We start from the raw sequence: 21,281 nt of genomic DNA on the forward strand, positions 1-21,281 counted from the left end.
ATGCCTATGGAGTAGGTGAGCTCCACAGTCTATGAACACAAGAAAATGTTAAACACACACAGCAAACCTTTTCTTGGCTCTGTAGTTGCTGCCAGATTATTTGCTGCTTAGCTCCTTGTCTGCTGACGGCTGGAGCTCCACTCATATTCCATCCATTAAAAATTAGTCCTCATGCTTTTTCCCCCAGTACATACCCATTCATGGGAGCACACTGCTCTTCCCTGATTCTGTTGCAGAGTTAGCAGGATCCTTTTCTCAAGACCAAGAAGGGTGACGTGACAATTTGCCACATAGTGTTCATAGGTCCCATAAAAGTGGAACGAGTGCCATGAAACAGAAATATTTGGAATAAATGGTTCAAGGAGGGGTGGTGGGACGGGGAGTGAGGATATGCACTAGTTTACAGAACTCCTGCACATGGCAGCATATCTTGGCCACTATGAATCAAGTGCACAAGGTCTGATGGAGACTCACTGCAGGTGAAGTGCAGCATTATTTTCTCCTCCACTGCTCACAAAGACACATTGCAGTGTGCAGGTAGGACATCATATAGCCCACTTCACTTGATGGTGGTGACCAGTCACATCTGTGCACCCAGAGCCGATGAACTAACATTCAATCACAATTTGTTTGCAGTGAAAATCAGAAGTAAGACTATGCTGTGCATTTTTTTTTTATAAACTTGAAAGGCTTTCTTTCATCCAAGCCAAACAGATCTCTGTAGATTGCTTTGTTTAATAAATCGCCCCCCCGTATGGTGACATCCTGCTTTTGCGTTACTATGCAATGGCCCTTTTTTACTAGTAAGTAGGTAAATGTCCATTTTATTTAGACATAATTAATACCTATTCATGTTTGATCCCTCCACAATAAGTGCAAGTTGGAGCCGTCCTAGTGGACATACAGTCTGGCTTCAGAGTCACAGGTAGAGCTGCTCCCTTGAGCAGTTGACCAGAGGTGTTTTGGATCCTGACATGGCAGCTAATTCCAGCGGGTATTTGCATACTTGCAAAGCAGTTTCATTCATGCAGCTCCAGGATGACACTCCTGTCTTTTATCTTTTACCAACCACCCTATTTGAAATCTTCTTGTGTCATTTGGAATTCAACCCTACTTGCTATAGGGACTAAGATGTACACTGCGATAGAAAGATTTCAGAGAGTGTAGGGAGGAGGGAGACAATGAAGTGAACGGTCCGTGTGGCATAGATGAGGACCGGGGAAGGACACAACATATCTCCTCCACTTTGAACATGGAGGTGAAAATGATCCTCAATGAACTAAATGCCTGGGTTCTAAAAGGTGTCTGATTATGAACCTTGAAGTGAGAATCATGGAGTTTCTATGCTACCCACAGCAGGGCCATCTTAAGCACTTTTGGGGCCCTGGGCACGTTCATCTTTGGCCCCCTCCACCAAACCAAAGGAATTAAGGGATCAAGGATACTGGTCGTGCCCCCCACCCATGGCGCTCACCACCTATATGTTGATATGCTGTCTTGCAATAAGCACGTTTACTCCCTTTAAGTCCCATTGCCCTCTTCATTCTTGCTCTAATCAGAATGATAAACAAGTGGCATTTGAAGACCAACATTAGCAGTCTACAAAGGGGTTACTGTTCTAGTACATACAGGATACTTTTTTATCAATATCTACCAGGAAGGTAGATGTAGTATTAATGCAGGACTGTCTGTAATAGGTACAAGTAACCCATAATAGACAGAACTCACATTAGTGGCCTCACAGAATGCAAAAGTGCTCATGCATGGGCAGAGAAGACCAATTGGAAGCAAGGAGAACGCTACACATACCGTAGCATGGATAGTGGAGGCAGGTTAGAAGCTACCAGGAAGGTGTCTTTATCCAGACAGACTGAGATTAGAAGTGGGATATGGTTTTCAAATAGTGTTGCCATTAGATATCAAAGGAACAAATGCCTGTGGTGTGCGATATAAATATGTTCACCATTAACGCAGTGAAACCATGAATAAGGCTTTTATGAAGATCATACCATGAGAAGGCAATCACTCGGAAGGGCTGAACATTTTGAAAGGTTCAGGGGGTTAGGGGCTGGCAATATTGAGGGGTTCGGCAATACAAGATTAAATGAGATGCCCAGGATCACACACTGGTTAAGGGGTGAAGGTGTGAAGTTGGGATTTGTGCCAACTCTGCAATTTCTGCATTTAAACACGTTCTTTTCCCGTTCTTACCATGAACTAAAACAATCTCATTTTATTAAAAAACGGACTTGGAAAGTACACAAATCACATTATCAAACATGACCATTTTTAAACAAAATATTATAGAAGGGTGTTATGCAAAATGGAAATGATTCTAGCTTCGTTCTCTCCATCATCAAGGTAAGTATATAAGAACTAGCATACCAATCGATGTGATTTAACAAATTTAATCTGGGGTTGGCTTTTGTATTTTAAAGCTTTGAATACTTCCAAAACAATGGCTTGTGACATTTTCATTTATAAACGTGCATAAAAACCTTTGACTTTTTACCAAAAAGAAAACCTTGTTTTGTGTCAAACAAGCAGACCTTAAAATGTGCTTGCCTGAGGCCTGCAACATATGGTCCGCTCTCTTCCGTCTACCATCCCTTCTACTGAAATGGCCCACATAAGAGATCAAGTAATGGGCTAAATGATACCAGCAGCATGCAAGAAGGCAAACCTCACAGAAGACAGCTCAGTAATGTAAGATATATTAGATTATTTGACCAGGATCACTGTATTGTCTGCTGGCAAATCCAGGATACAAACGTGAACGCTGTTGTTCCATAGTTTTGAATTTGGATACTTATTCAGCTCTTGGACTAACAGTTTATGCCACCACTGGAAGAGATTGCTTAGGTTTTACAACACATCTGAACAAACCAATTTCTAGACCTTCACCATACGGATGATATGTTCGTTTTTATAGCAACCCCTATCTGGTGCAGGTACATTGCTGGTGATAGCAGATGTTGTTCTGCAAAACCAAGTACATAGGCAGGCAGGTTTATAAACTTCAGACATAGGAAAGGCTCAGCCAGCCTTGCCGGAATGTGATATTCTAATTTTGCATATGAACACATATCTCTGCAATGGGTGCTTCACACACTGAGCTGGCTTCTGAACCATTGCAGCACTCAGTTTATCAATATGCATTTCACCATTGCCTATTGCACATGGTCAACATAATTCCCACCGAAAGGAAAGAATGCTACAGAGTTCTGCCGTAAGAAACACACAAACTATCTATACCACAGTGAACACAGAAAGCAATACATGATGAATTGATAAAGGCAGAATGCACTTGCCTAAACAGAAAGGCAATGGGTTTAGAGCATCAGCAACCCCCCATAAAATATCTTGACATGTGCTGTTTAAGGCTGGTGAACAATGGAATCTTACTTCTTCAGATCAGCTAGCCTTTTGGGGCCCCCTCCAAGGTGAGGGCCCTGGGTAAGTGCCCCTTTTGCTCTCCCATAAAACGTCTCTGACCTACAGCTACCATAACTTCTTTGCTACAGTCAGTACCATACATCAGCCTCGTGGCACTACCCAGATATTTCCGAATTACCTTTCACCCAGAGTGTCTGGAGTGCCTTACCTAATCTTCACACCACACCCAGGTTCCACCGATGTGTCTTTCTCAACATAAATCATGTAATTTCTACCTTTAGCCTCACCTCATTGGCTCACTATTCTCTGATTATATTATTATTCATATCTCTCAAGGCCGCCCCTCCCCAATCTAACCTGGGAACAATCTGTTGTTGGGTTTGTGGTATCTCAACGTCTGCTGGCATGTAGAGCTATCCAGTACTTAAAAAACCCATTCCATTCGTACTTTAATCCAATCACCCCCAGAGAAAATCACTAAATATGGATGATGTCAGTGTTTGACCTCTTGGGAGGGCTCCATGTGCCCATTTTCTCTGAGGTGATGCAGTGAAATGGTCATGTGGGCAATACCATTGTCTGCCAAGAACTCTTTCATTTCCCTCGACGTGAATAGCATTCCATTATCTGTAAGGAGTGTTCTTAAGAAGCCCTCTTCTAAAATTCGGATTGCAAGAGATTTATGGAGCTCCAAGGGGAAGTTTAATTCAGATTACACGCCTCAGGCCATCCGGAATATAGGTCCACTAACAGCACTACATAAAATATAAGCATTGCCTAAAACTTAAGTACTTCCAAAACATCTACTGCCACCTCTTTCCAGGGGATTTTCAGAAACCTTGTGAGCAGTCATGAGACATGTCATTGGAAACAGTATCTTAGCACTATGTGTACATTCCAACATTCCCTCAAGCATCCCCAATCATGCAATCCATTTTGGCCACCAAAGGTCTTCCTGTGTCAGTGGTGTTCCTTCATGCCTAATGGTTACTATCTTGTCTTACATGGACAACCAACCCCTGCACTCGTAAGAGTTTTGCATCCAAGCCAGCTAGATCCTTTCTGCCTTTTCTCTAAGGCTTGACATTCTCCTCCATCTCTTTATTCTACCATCTTCCTTCCACAAACGATATTACCTTGACATATGTATTATCCTGCCTATAGCAAAATTCCTGCGCCCTCCTCAATGCATTTGTTGACCTGGAAAATCTCTTATTTCAGAACATTCGTCCATCATTCCTTGTTCCCCAAGGGATACCTCTTCCCCCACCAGGTGGCATGACAGTGCATCAGCTACAATATTCCTGTGATCCTGTAATGCTGTATTGCACAGTCTAACCCGTTTAGGCTTGTCATCCACCCCATTATACTATGAGAAATCCCATCTAAGAATGTATTGTGAAAAACCTCTATCAGGAGTCTGTAACCTTTGGCTCTCCAGTTTTTCTGCACTACAAATCCCATCATCCCTAACTAGCATGGTCAATGGTGAGAGATCATGGAAGTCTTAGTCCAAAACATCTGGGGAGCTACAGGTTGCAGAACCCTGATTTAGTTGCATCCGGACTGCAGCCAGGCATCATTGCTGTTTGCTTCTGCTCCTCAAAGTTAGACAGTGTCCACATCGTATTTTATGTTCACACATTCTTGCAGTCATCTTATTTCATGGGTTTCTCAGCCATATTTTTTTAAATAATTTTCACATACAATACAATAAAGCCTAGGAAAGACTCCAGTTCCACCTTGTTCGATGGCTTTGGCATGTTCCTAATTTGCTACTGACCGAGGTTACATTCCTTCAGATGATAACATGCTGCCTAACAAGTCTATCTCATTGTTTCTAAACATATATTTAGCAAAACTGATGGTGAGGATTGCATTACCTAAGATTCTCTTTTAGTCCGGCATTATGTTCCTGTGTGTTGCTTCCCCCCATCAAAATATCATTTTGATAATATTTTACTACGGACATCTTCCCAGGCCGCCTGTGCATCTGTTTTAAGATGTCCGTAGTAAAATATGTTGAAAGCACTTGCATCTGATGGTAGTCTGAACGCCATGTTCTTGCGTTGGAACAACCCAATAGTCATGATGCATACTGTCAAGTCCACGGTAGTCCAAGGACTTTGCTGTATGATTTGCTGTCTTCAGGTCAAATGTAGAAAACACTTTGCCTAAATGAGTTATGAGATAATTGGTAGTGGAAAAAGCTCCTTGGCTATATTCCTATTCAATGTTTCTAGGTTTCTGCACCACCACTGTGTGGCTGATTCATGCTGAAGCATATGTGGCCTTGTGATGCATTCCTTGACTAGTTTCTCAGATTTGACATCATACCACAAAGCTAACGGCACTCTCCTTACTTTGCTGAATCTGGTGCTGCATTGTCCTTCAGTGGGATGACGTGTGCGAAGCTCTTTTGACATCCACCGTGTTTCTCAAACATGTCGGGGTACCAGAATTCTACTTTTTCAGTGGTTAACTCTGGTTGGCCTGCGCTCACTTCTTCTACCAAAAAGGACTTGGTCTTCATGATTGGGGTCAAATCGGATTCCGCTTGGTATTTCCGATTCAATAGGCTGCCACTTTTTGTTATCAGTTGGTCTACTCCTTGAGCTTCCCGTCCTTTAAATGCTAGTGTGGCTTCAAACTCTCCTAGAATGTCATTGGTGATTTCCCCTTAGGTATTAGCTTGAAGGTCATGTTATATAAGTCTGCAGCAGTGAAACATGAACCAGGTTGTAAACTATTCCACTGTAAACAAGAAGTTCAAACCAATTCTGTTCACTAAGATGGCTGCATATGTGTTATATTCTGTCTGTGTGTGTATGCGTCCCTTAGTCCCCTCTTCCTTGAGCCTCCCTTCTTTGCTAGTGAGTGGTTGCCTTGGAACGTGCGTGTGCAATGGGGATTCTATTGTAGAGACTGATGGAGAGGGACTGGAGAGGAGCAGGCTGTGAGTTCTGTCAATTAACTACTTAACATTGTTAACTGTCTCTGGTGTCTACTTGTGTCCTCACATGCCATTGGGCTGGGAAACAACATTGTAGCAACAAGCCTCCACTCTCTGCCAAGAACCACCGCATGATGAACCTACACACCAGCAACCACCATCGCTTACAAGCCTCCACGTCTGCCCTTCTGAGTCTCTTCTTCTTCAAAGTTTTCAAGCTACGCCACCACCTTCGTCCTTTATGATAGCCCCAGTAATTGGGTATTCCGCACCTCCTTCCCATTACTGGAGCAGGGGACACAACACACACGTGTATCAAGCAGCAGGCCACTAAAACAACAGGCTGTGTTCTGACATGCATGCCACATCAATCCGTGTCACTTCTGTCTGTCTTACTTTGATACCATGCCTTCCTTACATAAAGGACAATGCCATCCCAGTTAAACACAAAGTTTGCAAGGTTCTTCTCAGACAGCAGGTTAAGCTCAGGCAATATCTGAATAAATCTACTTTGGAGGGTATAATTCAACAGACAAAGATATCCGATTGGATTGCACTGATTGTACAAGCAAACAAAGCAGGTACGAATGTGATCCGGCTATGTATAGCCCTGTGCAGCCTAAATAAAAGCATCAAAGCATCAAAGCATCATACATGACACCCGTCCACTTCCCAACATAAATTAAATGACCACGAAACTCAGCAGAGCCAGTGTTTTCTGAACTTTTGAACTTCACTCTACCCATCAATAAGTCGAACTCACCCTGGACTCTAGGGCAAAGATTGCATTGACAACTCCGTTTGAGCTGCATCAATTAATTTGTTCCGATTTTCATGGGAATGAGGACCATAATATTAATCAACATAATATTAATCTGAGACAACATTCTGATATATGCCAATACAATAGCAGAGCACAAACAGGTCCGTGAACAAGGTCCTTATGATGCTATAGGATAAATGACTCACTCTCAAGAGGGAAACATGTACAATTTTTAAGAGCCAAGTCCAATATTTGTCACACACATCGACAGTGGAAGGGGTGAAACTGTATATGGATTTGGTGGCAGCAGTAAAAGAGGCCACACCTCCCTCCAACAAAGTGGAAATCCCATTCTCCTTGGAACTCTGTGAATTCAACTTGAAATTCATACCGAACTTGCAGCAGCAGTCCCTGTTTCCCCACATCCCCCAGTACACAACTGCGAAACACTTGTGGACATCTTTGAGACTCTTACAGGATCACTATGCCATCCATGAAGGACATTAAAATTGTGTCTGATAGCATGCGTGAAAAGATTGCCATGAATTGTGAACTTATATATTTTTTCCTGTAACTTACTCCTCTGGCATTGTATCGCCCGGCACACGGCCCCAATAGGCCTTACATTTCACTTTCCCCTTGATTGTGACCAGGGCCTTATATATTTCAGAAACAATACCTTTCCTCGATTGAGCTCCCTCCAGGACCATCGCAAACAGTGTAAGGTCTCAGAGAACATTGCCCTTCCATCTCGGGTTCAGTACCCGCCCCTTGAGTCTGAGGTAATCAACAATTCCAATATTCTCCTTCCCCAGCATCTCCTGCACGTCATTGAGATCCTCAAAATTACTGTTGAGAAGGCGATTCCCCATGCTCTCAAGACCGAGGTCCGACCGTCTCTGGGCCCCTTTAAAATCTGATTGGTTCAGCGCAAGTGGAGGGCCCCATAAAGAACTCACGGGGGATGGCCACGAGGACCATTCTCCATTTGGCCCATTGTTTCTCTACAACGTCCACAGCCCTCTCAATGTGGGGTGTTCCTGTACCTCCAGGTGATGAGTGTAATCAGCGACCATAAAAAATCCCTAGCCTTTTTCAGGAATGTTGCACAATAGGTTCTCAAGTCCTTTGATGTGTGTTCCAACATTATCCTTGGTTAGGCCGCCTTATAATACAGAAAAAAAATTGGGAAGCCAAACCCACACTCGCCCTTAAGGAGCTCCAAGGTGCCACACAGTATTCTTGCCCTTTTCTTTTGCCATACAAAGCTAGAGCACATGTGGTTGACGTCCTTAAAAACCTGTCCGTTAGGGGCACGGGAAACATCAGAATCTAAAATAGTAGGTGTGGGAGCACATTCATCTTGACTACAGTCATGCTCCCCAACCAAGAGAGGTTGAGATTGGACCATCTCTTCACATCTCGCTGACGCTCACCAATAATGGGTTCATAATTAAGCCTATACAGATCTGCAAAGCTCCTCGAAATCTTGATACCCAGGTATGTTATTGCTCCGTCTACCATGGTCAACTAATACCATTCTTGAATGTTCATAGATGGGAAGTCACCCTGTCCTACTAGGAGAATTAATGACTTAGAATGATTAATCTTAAAACCTGCTAAGGCCCTATAGGTCTCCAACGTCTTCATCATCTCCTTTAGAGACGCCCTTGGGTTTGTAACATAACAGATAATATTGTCTGCAAATAGTGAAACATTACATTCCACCTCCTCACAATCAATGCCCTGTATCCCCTAGTTTTCCATAATCACTGCTGCCAGGGGTTTCATCACCAAGGTAAAGAGAAGAGGGGACAGGGCGCACACCTGTATCGTTTCACTATGTAGTCGCCAGAAAGAATCCCATTGACCGTCACCCGTGCCGAAGGATCTTGATAAAGTGCCACCACACAGACCCTAAAGCATTCCCCAAAAACAAATTTGACCAAAACCTCGTTCATAAAGATCCACTCCACTCTTTGAAATGCCTTTTCAGCATCCAGGGACACCAAATATGTTTCTCTAGTTCGTTTTGGGCTTGGTACATCAGGTTCCCTGTTTTCATAATATTATCAGATCCTTGTCTCCCTCAAATAAAACCCACCTGATCCCTGTGAACAAGCAAAGGGAGGAGTTTATCAAGGTTATTCCCCAAGATATTTATCAGTATTTTAACATCTATGTTGAGCAGGGAAATAGGTCTGTATATACAGCAAACTTTCTGATCCTTCCCTTCCTTAGGGATGACCGTGATTATAGCCTTGAGCCTCGTCTTCAGCATGGGTTTACCCATCAATACCTCATTTAAGAACTTTGCAAACATGGGAGCTAGCGTAGACCTGAACATTTTATAAAAATCATCTGTGAGGACGTTCTCCTCTGGGGATTTACAACTCTTCATACCTTTTATGGTCACTTCCACCTCCTGCACCGTAATGGAAGAATCCAATTGGGCCGTGTTGTCTAATCACATCATTGGAACCTCCAATCCATTAAGGGTACCTTATTATCCCCTCCACATCGCCTCTCCATTCGGATGAATAGAGAAGGGCATAATATTTCATAAATTCTGCAGCAATCTCTACACTGCTCCTCTGAGTTTCACCCCTTAGACTCCAAAACATTTACCATTCTAGTCTGCATAGGTACCCTCAAACTCTACGCCAGCAGCTTATCTGCCTTCTCCCCTTTCGCGTAACACCTCTGCCAGACGTCCTTCAATACCAAGCTGGTTTCATATGCCAAAAGAGGCCTACATTTTGCCTTGCATTTCCGAAGGTCACAACTTCTCAATTCTCCCTCTCAGGGACTCTTCCTTTTTTAAGCTGTCAGGCTTTGTCTTTGGCTTTGCCTACCATAATTAATTCTCCCCTGATGGTTGCCTTGAATCTTTATTTATTTATTTATTTATATATTTATATTGCGCCGGTAGCTCGCAAGCTTCGGGGCGCAGAGACAGGAACACGAGAGACAAGTGACGGATAACATACACGAAGCACAGGACATTTAGAGCAGATATAGAACTGGGCAGGAAGTGTTATATGTTTTACTCTCCCATAGATCTGCTATACTGACCTCCTCTGTATCATTACATTCAAAATATTCCTTGATTTTCATGAGAATACCTACTCCCACTTCCTTATCCTTCAACAGGTAGTCATTACAATTCTGACTGCCCCTATTGGCCCTCTCCCCCTGGACTCTAATCACTGCTGTTACTAAATTATGATCTGACCATGGTACGGAACTTGTTTCGGTCTTCTGGACCAACTCCACGGTATTGGAGTCCACCAATACCAAATCAATATGTGAGAAGGACTCATGCATGAATCGATGGTAAGTAAATGGGGCACTGGAGTGACCACCAATGCTCACCGTTCCGGCTCTGTCCTCCCATACTTCCAATGCCTCATTCATTTCCTTGAATTTGATAGAGTCTCTGGCGCTGTCTACCTCCTCGCAGGCATGTTTTGTTTGCAACCTGTCAGTCAGCGGGTCCAGGACCACATTAAAATCCCCACCCAATAGCAAGACCCCTTCCATAAACCTTTTCAAACATTGTATTAACTCCTCCAAGAAAAACACCTTAGCAGTGTAGGGACAGTGAATAGAAGGTTTGATACCCTGATAAAAACCCTTCAAAAAGAGGAACTGCCCCTCCCAGTCACATTCCATCTCACACACCTGAAATCTTCACAAAATCCCCAGGGCTATGGCCACTGCCTTTTAATTTTCCAACCCTGACGAGAAATACACTTTCAAACCTTTCCCTCCCCTAATAGGTGGCCTGTTCCCCTCAGAAAGTGGCTTTCCTAAATACAAAGGATATCCAGATCAGAGTTCTTAAATCCCCTTTTCACCAGTATTTCAACAAAAGGAGAATGTAAGCCCCTCACGTTAAGCGTGCTTATTTTAAGGCAAATCCCCCAATCTGTCATCTATACATGGCACGTATTCTCACAACCAAAATCCATCCCCATACTCCTTTTGAACCTGCAGGCTGATCATTTCTGTACCCGTAACCACCACTCGAAACAGACGATTGGGAACACACATGGAAAGGGGAAGACACAAAATAGCAAGACATTTAACCAGTAAACTATTACGCAACACAATCACTTCAAACACAACACATCTGGGGGCCTCCCTGCCCGCCCTACAGTTCCATAAGGCGTTCACCCCTGTCTTCACCCTCCAACCCTAAAGCCAGGAACCACCAGGGAAATCCCCCCCTTCCCAACACACCCGTGAATAAATATAACTTGGCAGCACTCCCGGCCCCCTTAGGAACTTCCAGTGTTACGCGGATGACACGCAACTATCTTTCAGACTACCCTCAGCCGCCTCCTCCTCCTCTCAGGAACTCAGCAAAGCGAGGGATCTTCAAGTGTAAAACCTCCTCCCCCACCAAGCCTCCTGAGACATCTGATCGAGACCCCTTCCTTATGATCTCCATTATCCACCCATCAGAGAAAGCCTTGTATCCCACCATCCCCTATTCAAATGCAGAGCCACCCATTAACTCAACCCTGAGGGCTCCACCTCCAGCAGAATCTCCCTGCCCTCCTTTTTAAAGCCTACATGCCCCTTGTACAATACCCAGGAACTAAGGGATAACAACACCCCTAGTGTCTAAAGTCTTCCTTTTTCTAGGGGAAGGCATAGTCAGTTTCTTAAACTTCCTCACCCCTGGATTTGCATCTATTCACACTTCCACTCTCCTTAAGCACGCCATTTTGCTGTATGTTGAGAGGTTCCTGACCTTCCTCTCCCCCTCTTGTCATTTCCTCCAGAACCCTTCGAATGTCATCCTTGGTCACAAGTTGATACTTCAATCCTTCCCATTTGAAAGATAGCGAAAAAGGGTACCCCCGCCTGTATCTCATCCCTCTAGCCCTCAATCATTGCTTGAGGGTTGCACACTGTGGCGTAACAAAGTGTGGGAAAACCGGTCTTGATAGATCGCAATCATGGAATTACCATATTCAAAGGATCCCATACTCTTTGCCTTCGTTAGGTCATTAGAGTCTTCTCAGAGTAATCGTGAAACAGGACAAGGACAGGGCAGGGTCTCCTCCGTCAATTGCCTGCTCTATGGGCCCTGTCAATGACACTCTTTGGTCTTTCTTCTCCCTTGAAGACAAAGGAGAGGATATCTTGAAGCGCCCAGATGCCCTAGAGGTTGGCACGCTATACAAATGTCAAAATAAATAAATATCCTGTGAGGATTCTCCTTCCCTTTCTTGTTTACCAAAGTACCTTAGGCTATTATGCCTTTCGCTATTTTTGATATCATGCAACTTAAGGTGTAGTTTATCACTCTGCCTCTCCACCTCTGAGGGTCTCATATCCATCTGGGTTTTCGAGGATTTCCACTGAAGATTGGTTAGTTTCCATCCTAACAATCGCTCTTCCATTCCCTCCATGTTCTCCTCGAGTTCTGCCACTTTGGCTCCGATTTCGGCTCTCATTCCCCTAGTGTCCTCCTAAATTTCCTTAATGTCACTCCCGGTTGCCCCCACCTCCGTGTCAGGTGCACAGCTCATGGCCTGTTCTGCCTTTGCCCTTTCCATTGTTTCTGTAGACTGGTAACAGTACTGATACAGTGTCACCCTCCAGCTCATTCAACTCCTGATCCGGGGAGTAAAGTAATCTTCTACCCATCCCTCACCTACACAGGAGGCCATTGGTGCCGGTATCTGACTGTCGGGGTCACCTCTGTCGCCTCTGAGGTTCTTTCCTTTGGGCACCAATTAGTGGTCTCCTTGCAAATACAGTTCCTGCTCACAGGGCCCCTCTTCCACTCCTCTTCACGATACTCCTCCCCGATCAGCCCACAAACTCCTCTCTGCTTCCTCTTCCCGGTCCATTCTTCGTCCATGTGAGTATGGTAGTCAGATGCTTGCAGGCCGGATCAATCCACAGGGATTGGAGTAGCAGCACTGCACACACAATGTGCTCTAGACTCCTTGAGCTGTCTCATTGCAGGTGACACCCCTAACGTCCTCTTTGATGCACCAATCTCCAGAGGTCCCCGCCTGTCCTCCAGCCTGCTATGGGCCTCCTCCGTTCGGTCTCCCCTTGGCACAACCAGGCCTTTCTACACCTGCGTCCTCATCCCCTCTTACCAATCAGTGGTGCAGGGACTCCTCCGCACACAAAAGATCCTCTGGGTAGACTGCAGGATTGAGTCCGGGGGCAGGGGTCTAACAAAGAGGAGGTCCTTGTCCACCCACCAGCTTAAACGGCAGTTCGAGTCCACCTCCGCCTGGGCCTCGTCATTATTTCGTCCCTACCCTCACTTTGTGACTGTGGACCGCAGGCTCACCACCGCTCCAATGGCCTTCCTACGGATAGCTCCATACAGGTATCCAGGAGGCTATCCTTACCCTGAAATTTCTTACTGGCATGCACTTGTGTCTTATCTCCACGTCCTCTCCATCAAAACTCGTCGGGAGTCAGTCTCTCCACCTCACCACCACGTTTTCGGGAACAAGGTGTTACGAAGCTCGGCTAACATACAGCCATCTTGCTGGTTCTCCTTGGTGGTCTCCAGAAGGTACATTTTAAAAAGAAAACCCTTCTAGTCTTTGCACTCTAGTGCTGGCTCTCCTAGTGACTGTAAGAGCAGCATCTGGCCAGGCACATTAGTCGTCTCTTGAATTTCTGGATAAATGTCATTTATGTTCAGGTTGCTCTGGTGAAGGTTCACTCTAGAATGTTGTGGCATTGTTGTTTTGTTGTACTTTTGCTTTCGAACAATTCCAAGTCAGAGTCGCCTACAGCAAAGCACATACAGGGAACATGTACAGTGATGGTTGCTTAGTGTTGTTTGGCAACCCGTGACTCTGCTGATGTTCAGTGTGTGGTGATGCTGACATGCAGTATGAGGGTATGTGATGATGAACATGACTGCTCTCCTTTTGTATATATATCCCTATTTAACCGGGATGCCTTTTGGTTCGTTCTCAGCACATATCTCGAGGCATAGCTTCATTATACACTTTGTCAATGCAGTCTATAGCGCTGCTCTGCAGTTTATTTTCCTTCCTTGGTTTCACTCAACGTTTGTTGGTGTGGCTTGGTGGGTCCTACAGGAAGAACACGTGTGGGTTAATCTCTAGTATTGGATTCTGACTTCAATCTTTACAGGAAATGGCAGGTAATGCCAGCAGGTTAATTATCATCCATGTAAAGCCGTTTCACCTAAGTAGTTCCTGTGTGCCACTCTGGAAATTCACCAAAATGTCACCCTCAGAATTCTGACTCCCAAAATTCCGACTTTTCTTTTTTTTTTACCCCCTTCCACCACATATATATGTGGGGCGGTATGGGATATAATAGTAGTATGGGGATGGCTGAGGGGGGTCTCCCCACGCATATGTATGTGGTGTAAAAGGGGTTGAAAAAAAAGGTACAAAAAAGCCGGCATTTTTGGCCGTCGAAATTCTGTGGGTTGTAGTAATCATATAGATCCCGCCACTCTCATTGTATATCTCTAATCAACCACCCTCTTTGGCACCTTGTGTCGTTTGGAACTCACCCGGATTGGCAGAGTGAGACACAACGATGAACACTGTTGTGGAGGTGGGGGGCGCAGGGAAGGACACAACAAGGAGCTAATGTGTGAGGAATGTTTGCTCAGCATATTTTGCAGTTAGTCATATTCCTTGCAGAAAAGGTGGGACCTGCAATTTGGGCTTACAGTAAGTTAACAGAATTCTCTCTCATCATAGGTGTAGTCAAGATGGTTGAGTGTCAGGGACATCATTTAGGGGTCGCCAGAGGTCTCCCTTGCGACCTCTAAAAAAAACTAAGTTAATGCAAGCTCCTGGGCTGTGGCCAGCACCATGTGGCTCTTTACTTCTGGAGTGGCTGGCTTTCTTGTTCAGGCCGCTTAAAAAAAGAAGAAAAATAAGAACAGGAGTGCCACAAGTCTAACACTTTCAGCACTGACTCTAAATAAGAAAGAATAGGAATACCAAATAATGTGTCTTTCTGAAAGTCTATACAATAATTGCTCGACTCATTAAAGGTTTATTTCAGGCACACTTCTGGGGGTGAGTCACTGATTTAGTCTATTCTTAAACGCCTCAACTCAGCCTTTCATCCTTTTGAGGTCGATAAATGAGTACCAATACAGGTTGGGTGATATTGGGTGTATATTTTTTCTATATAAAGCGCTTAAGCGTAAGTGCTATATAATAATACATCATTATCGTTTGGACATGGACATCTGCTTGCATTCACAGTAATTTTGTAATATGGGCCTATACACACTGATCTTTACGATACATATGGCGCTCCATTCATTTATGAAATGTACATCACATTATAGTGATATCGTAACCATATTTTTTGTAGTGTACAATGCTATGTAATGTCACTTCCTGTTTTGTCAACAGGTGAAAGGTCGTGTTCCATCGCTTCTCGCGATATCACTTCAGGGTGGGGGTCAAATGACATCACTTCCTGTGATGTCATCGGGGGTCAACGGTTGTGTGATGTCACTTCCTGGAATTTTGGTGAAATGACGTCCCTGTTGAGTGACAGCATTACAATGACATTCCTGGAGGGGCTTGAAAATGAACCACTTCGAATTAGGGATCTCCCTTTATAAAACAACCCGTGAGGCATTAACTTTAGACCCTTGTGGAACATCTCCGTAAGCAGGCGAAGAACGGCTTATATGTAGGAATCCGTTCTGGAATGATGACAGCTTACGAAACAGGTGTTCCTTTTTTCGTAAGTTCTTCATCAATATTTCATTTCTGCTGGCACCCAATTGCTTCAAATCTCTGAAAAGCAGTCCTTCGAGTCGAGAGGGAGGGAATCATTTGACATTTAGAGGAAACAGAATAGACAAACAGAATGGTTTGGACATTAGAGAACACAGTGGCATCTGGCCATTCGAAATGTCCACTAAAGCAAGAACTGTGCAGAACGGTTGTCCTTGGCAACATTGAATGGGCAAGAAACTGAGCCTGAAATTCCAAATAAATGGTGAATGTGACTGACAACATGCGCCCAGGTACCTCATCTGTAGCAATCCAGCTCAGCAGGTCTCCTATCATCAACAACTGGGCAATTGGATACACTTGTTGCCCTGATCTGGCAGATCATATCCTGCTTTGGCGTCTGGTTACCCCTTTTCCTGTTCTGAGCCTTAGCTTGATCTCAAAAGTTCTCAGTCATATTCACCCTCCATGCTGATCTCAGGAAACGAAGCCCTGTTCTATTGATACTTGGACCTATTACATTTCTGCAGATAACCATCTGTCTGTGGGGCAGTCAGAGAGCCCCTAGTGGAAGTAGAAGTAGTGGAGGCCTGCAAGAAGGTTCACCGTGTAAGTAGAGCCAAGCACCAGTGAGTGCAATAGGAAAAGAAACACCAGGCGGCAGTACACATGAACTCGATTACCTAAGGCCACAGTAACATTATTGAGAGCAATTGAAAGCACTGTTAAGTTCTTGTATGAATGCCATATAATGCATAGTGTATATTGGTTATTTATAACACTGTTGTGATGGAGGCAACAGTTGATATCTTTACAACACCAATGGGCGTATCTACAGTTTCGGCTTCTAGGCAAGAAGCAAGCATAGAGGATGCATAAAGAGAGAAAGTTAATAGGTCCGGAACTAGCACAGAACAAGGATGGCGGGACCATTAGCAATAAGGAAAATAAGGAGGATGAGCCAGGGAACATACCAATGAGTGAAGAAAGGTGAGGGGGAGCGAAACCATGAATTCATTTAAAGACAATACAAAGAAAAGGGAACTTGAGATGAGCAGAAATAGAGAGCCAGCCCGAGGAAGCTGGGGCGAATGTGGTAGGGGAACGAGGCAGACGTTTAAATAGCAGACAAATAACAGAATGGAAAATAGAGTTCAGAGGAGTCCAATAGCCTAGTTGGGAGTAAAGTAGTGTAAGAATGAGAATCTTTGTGGCTGAGAATAGAAAGCAAGAAAGGGACATATGTTGGGATGTTAAAGAGTTGATAGTATGGCATGGTATGCTTTATTTATACAACACCTACACACAGGCAAGTGTTTCAAAGCGCTCAGAGAGTGTGGGAAGATGGGGAAAAACAACAGTGGCTCAGAGTCCCTGAAATTCTGAGATGATAATAGTCTGCACAGGCAGAGTAAGTGCGTAACAAATACATTTAACAGATTGAGATACAGCAAATAGGCCTGACAGCAATTCTGCAGTTTTACAAGTACAATTGATGGGTGAAGACAAAGGCGAACAGACAGACGATCTTCAGGCATTGTGCTTACGGATCGTGTAAGTGTACAGATGGTCACAGGGAGGAGGGGTGAGGTCCAGGTGCACCCGGTCGGTGGAGACTGGGGTAATTGCATTGAGAGCCACTCTCTTGGGTTATTTCTCAAGTGCAGTGAGTGTGTGAGTTATAGGGCCCTGAGACAAGTGCGAAAAAGGACCGGCGGGGTGCCAGGGAGGTACATCAGGTGGACAGTCAGCAAGCTGTAAGTAAAAGGAGGGAGAGAGCAGAGAGCTAGGTTAGCAGGGCAGAGGGAGAGAGAGAAAGAAGAGGAGAAGAGGAAGGTCTTGAGGAGTTTCCAAAACTTGATAAGATCAGGCTCAAGACAGATGGTTTCAGGGAGGCTATTAGAGAGGGAGGCACCTGTTGAGGATGAGGATGTCCCTCCAAATCTCTGCTTGGAGAACCTCTCACTCGCAGAAGGTTGGAGGTAGATGAGTGGACGGCTTAGGTCGGTCCCAGGCCCTAGAAAGCCTTGTGAACAACGCAGAGAGTCTTGAACTTGATCCTTGCAGCCACGGTTAGCCAGTGGAGGGATTTCAGTGCCGGAGAGATGCAGCCCCTAGGCTTGAGGCCAAGGATAAGTCTTGCGATTCTGTTCTGGATGCGTTGCAGAGGGTGCAGGGAAGAAGAAGGGAGGTTGAGGAAGAGGCTGTTGCAATAGTCCAGCCTAGAGAGTACCAGGGCTCTGGAGACAGTGAGCCACTGAGGGAAAGTGAGAAAAGGCAGAGTACCTCTGAGGAGATGTAGCTGATAGACTTTTGGGAGATGTCCGAAATTTGAGAGAAGGAGAGAATGGATTCAAAAATAACCCCAAGGTTTCTTGCCTCGCAGGTGAGTGCGGGTGGAGGGCCAAGGGAGGCCGGCCAGAGTGAAAGTGGGAAAGAAGGAGCAGGGGTCCCAATGAAAATGATCTCTGTCTTGCAGGCATTGAGGCATAGATCGTTTGCAGCACACCATGACTGAATAGCGGACAGTCAGATTTGAGCGAGGAGGAGGAGGCGGCTGAGGGTAGTCTGAAAGATAGTTGCGTGTCATCCGCGTAACACTGGAAGTTCGAGATGAAAGTGGCAATCACACGTGCCAGGGCAGCCATATAGACATTGAAGAACCAGGGGGATAGGTTAGATCCCTGGGGAATGTCACAGGTTGAGAGAGCTATAGACGAGAGAAAGACTCTGAGTTCCATAAGGGATGGGAGGTCAGATAGAAAGGAGGTTAACCACACCTCATCCTGACCTGTGATTCCCAGGATATCACTGAGACATGCGATCAGGCTGTTGTGATTAACCATGTCAAAGGCAGAGGAGAGGTCAAGGATAATGAGGACAGAAGGAGTCTAAGTGTCAAGATTTGAGAGAAGGTCTTCACAGGTGTTCAAAAGAGCAGTTCCGTGCCTCTAGCTGCTCTAAAGCCAGACTGATGGTCATTGAAGCAACCAATATATTTAGTGTGGAGGGTCAGCTGAGAGATAGCCATTTTCTCTAGGAGTTTTCCCAGGAAAGATATGATGACGATAGGGCTGTAGTTTGCCGAAATGGAGGGGTTGGCGGTGGGTTTTTTGAGCATACGGTGCACAAGGGAGTGCTTAAGGGCAGTTGGGAAAACTCCAGTGGAAAAGAAGAGATTTCATAGATCAGCCAAGGCTGGGGCGAGAAGACAGAAGAAGAGGCTGCTTCAGGATTGGCCAGTTCCTTGCAGACTTTGAAAAGTTCGGCTGTGTTTGATGTCTTGGAGATGCGGGCTTGGAAAAAGACTCTTTTCTTGGAGTGGATACAGAGTATATTGCCTTTGAAGTTGGCGGCGGGCCAGTTTGTCAGTTGGTTCGCCCGATGCGTTTAATTTCCGCTCAGCTGCCCTACACTTGTGTTTAAGGGCTGCCATGTCGGAGTCATACCAAGAGTTGCACTTTTTGGAAGGCTTCAGTCGGACCCTCAGGACAGGGGAAAGAATTTCAAGATTGTTGGTGATAGAGAGATTGGGTTAACGAGGGCTGCGTCAGGGTGGGAGTCATCTGCAGGGAGGGATGGAGGAGAGTAGGTGGAGGCAAAGGCAAACACTGTCACTTTTTTCATGTGTCTGGTGACTTTGAAACATAATGGCTGTGCCGGTTGTGTTGCTATTGATATTGATATTTTATTTATATTGTGCTCGTACACATGTCTAAGAGCACGACCAGGCAAGGGAGGGGAACAAGAGAGCACAAAAATAACAATTTTACTAGGCCCAGTGACATTGAGAACACGCAAGTGCATAGGAGGGGGAGAAGTGGAAATTTCTGAGCAAAGGAAAAAACAGATACATTAATAGATAAATAATTCCAAAGTAAAAAAAAAAGCAATACACAGCCAGTGATAGTGCAGCCAGCACATGGCAAGTGCTAGGTATAAGGCAACAGACAGGGTGTGTCTGATAAGTGCAGAAGTGGGGGGACTGTATGGTTACAGATACAGAACCCAGTGAAAGGGATCACAGGAGGCAGTGCGGGTGGGTGGCAGGGTGAGCAAGTACCTGGGCCCGAAGGTCAGAGGGTAAGCCAGTTGCATGGTGCCAAGACAGAGCAGATCAGCAGGGCAAAGGAGGAGCGAAGGCAGAAGCAAAGAGGAAGGTCTTGAGGTGCTGCAGGAACCAGAGATGGTTCTCCTTAAGTTTCAGAGTGGCAGGGAGGCTGTTCCAGTGGGAGGCCCCTGCCGAAGACTGAGATCTACCCCCAGGTCGTTTCTTAGAAAAACAACTGACCCTGAGGGAGTTAGAGGTAGAGGAGCAAAGAGCTTGAGAGGGAAGGTATTTATGGAGGGCCAGCTGAAGGTATTTTGGACCCAGGCCCCAGAAAGCCCCAGAAAGCCTTGTGGACAATAGAAAGGGTCTATGCAGCCACTGGAAGCCAATGGAGAGATTTCAGGCTGGAGAGACATAATCCCAGGGCTTGAGGCCAAGGACAAGTCTTGCAGTCCTGTTCTAGATGAGGGTGCAGAGTAGAAGCAGGTAGATTTAGAAAGAGTCTGTTACAATAACCAAGCCTAGAGAGAATCAGGGCTGGGATAGACAGTTAGCTTCTGGGGCAAAGAGAGGAAGGGCAGAATACCTCTGAGGAGGTGCAGTAGGAAGTTTGACTTTTTTGAGACATCAGAGATGTGGGCAGAGAAGGAGAGCATGGAGTCAAAGATGACACAGAGTTTCTTAGCCTCACAGGTAGGAGTAGGAGGAGGGCCAAGGGAGGCCTGCCAGAGAGTGATGGGAAAGGAGGGTCGAGGTATGCCGATGAGGAGAATCTCTGTCTCGCTTGCGTTCAGGCAGAGATCATTGGCAGAACACCAGTCCTGAATGGCAGATAGGCAGTCAGAGATGAGAGAAGGAGAGGAGGTGGCGGGGGGAGCCTGAAAATGAGCTCAGTGTCATCCGCATAGCACTGAAAGTTGGAGCAGAAAATGGCAATGCAGTGGGCGAGAGTTGCTATGTATTGGTTGAAAAGCCAGGGTAAGAGATTAGACCCCTGGGGAACAGCACATGTAGAAAGGGAGATAGATGAAAGGAAGGATCCAAGTTGGACCTGGGAGAGCTGATCAGACAGGAAAGAGGTCAGCCAGGCCAAAGCCAGATTGGTGATCCCCAGGTTGTCATGGAGACGGTTGAGCAGGATGATATGGTTGACCGTGTCAAAGGCGGACGAGAGCGAGTAGGATGAGGACAGATGGGATGTTAGAATCGAGGTTGGAGAGCAGATCTTCACTGATGTTCAGGAGGGCAGTTTCTGTGCTTCTGGCAGCTCTAACGCCAGATTAATGGTCATGGAGACAACCAACAGAATCGAAATGAAGGTTAAGCTGCGGGATGGCCAGCTTTTTCAGGAGTTTGCCCCGAAAGGGGGTGATGGAAACT

Source organism: Ambystoma mexicanum, chromosome 6p, assembly GCF_040938575.1.
Source record: "Ambystoma mexicanum isolate Mex_15411 chromosome 6p, UKY_AmexF1_1, whole genome shotgun sequence".
NCBI lineage: Eukaryota > Metazoa > Chordata > Amphibia > Caudata > Ambystomatidae > Ambystoma > Ambystoma mexicanum.